General features: G+C 26.6%; 1 protein-coding gene across 1 annotated transcript in view; it reads left to right on the top strand.

Annotated features, from left to right (window-relative positions):
* Positions 1–1901, top strand: part of LOC106873751 (leucine-rich repeat protein SHOC-2-like) — a 705478-nt gene that overhangs the window by 128512 nt on the left and 575065 nt on the right. The gene's annotated exons all lie outside the window — the stretch shown is intronic.

Below are 1901 nucleotides of genomic sequence, written 5' to 3'. Positions count from 1 at the left end.
AGATGATGGCGGTGGTGTTTTCAAGGGGATGGCATGTGTAACCTGATCACCTCTGCCGATCAAACTCCCAACCCCCATGCGCTCCAGTTGCAACACTGATTCTGCCCAAATTTGACGTCATATTACTTAGTTTGGTTTGAAATAAAGAACTTGATTAGCTTAATAATCCCAACTTAATCCCGAGCAAAGTTACTTCAGCTAGTTATTTTACATCAAAAAGATTACTTAATTTTTTAGTTATATTTTTTATATGTGAGGCATTTACGTTTACACCATAATATTTGTTTACTTTTTTTGCACTATCGATTAAATCCATTACTGCTTTGATATTACTCTTAATATTTAAACCCCATTACTAAGGTAATTAATTTAATTTTTCTTTAAATTTGTTAGCTGCTATTTGAATGTATCCTAATTCATTTCACTTATTTTTATACTGCTAGTAATCAATATAACAATGTGATAGGATCAATAACATTGACTGATTCAATTAGATTCTCTATAAACACATATATATTAATTTGCTAGTTTTAATGTATAATTAAGATTAAATTTATATGGTTCCTATTTGAGTGTAACTTAATTTTGTTTCACTTTGTAATTTTGAAATTTATAATCTCTTATTTATCTTGATTACATATCCTTTATTGGTCTCTATAAGATTATAAAATTTTTAAAAATCATAATCAATATAACAATGTGATAGGATCTATAACATGGACTCATTCATTTAGATACTCTAAAAACGCACATATTTATTAATTTTCTAGATTTACCTCTCTTTGACCATGAATTTAAGTCTTACCTGGTTAGCTCTGAATCCATTATTTCTTTATCATAATATAGTTCGAATTTGAAAGAATTTTTGTTCATAAGTATCTATTGAATTATTTGATATAATGGTGTCTTTTTTCAGCTAGTTACTTAACATCAAAAAGATTACTTAATTTTTCAGTTATGTTTTTTATATGTGAGGCATTTACGTTTACACCATAATATTTGTTTACTTATTTTGCGCTATTGATTAAATCCATTACTTCTTTGATATTACTCTTAATATTTAAACCCCATTACTAAGGTAATTAATTTAATTTTTCTTTAAATTTGTTAGCTGCTATTTGAATGTATCCTAATTCATTTCACTTATTTTTATTCTTATTCATTATTTATAATTTTGATAACAGCAATATGAATGTAACCTAATTTATATATTTTCTTTTACTTATTTCTCATTTTTTACAATTTATTTTCTCTAATCTATCTCGTTTACATAACCATATAAAGTCTCATTACTGTTCTAAATCTTAATTTAATATAATGTTTTGTTTAGATTATGTACATCTGAGGAGATTATATTACATTATACTTAAGCATTATTTATTAGATTTACCTCTCTTTGACCATTAACTTGTAAAAATATATTTTTTAAATATTTTTAATATCTAGCAGTTTATTTTTTTTCTTCTTTCTTTGTTTGATTTACTTTCATAAGTCCAACGATTTTTTATGAAAATGATAGCGTCCCTTACTCGTTCGCTACTAAACTTCATAGGCTAATATCATAACTTAACAACACTTCTCACTTGCTCTGCTTTCTAATGGTTTCAAGACTGATATGCTATACAGTTTCAATATGTTTCATGTCTTTTCAACTTGTTTATACACATGTAATTTTAGGACAACTATGAATGTTGTCTGTTTTTTACTGTCTGCTATGAATTAATCTGACCCTGAAGAGATACAATATTCCATGCTTTATAATATGCATAGTTAGTCTGGATATTGCATCGTAATTTGAATTTAACATATGTGACCGTCTCATAAAGCGAGATTTATATATCTTAATTTGCAGAGGAATTTGTAGTGGGTAGTTTAGCTTAATTGGTCAAAGCATCGTGACA

This window comes from Octopus bimaculoides, chromosome 15, assembly GCF_001194135.2.
Source record: "Octopus bimaculoides isolate UCB-OBI-ISO-001 chromosome 15, ASM119413v2, whole genome shotgun sequence".
Lineage (NCBI taxonomy): Eukaryota > Metazoa > Mollusca > Cephalopoda > Octopoda > Octopodidae > Octopus > Octopus bimaculoides.
The sequence above is the reverse complement of the archived record's forward strand: the minus strand, read 5'-3'. Positions and strand labels throughout refer to the sequence as shown.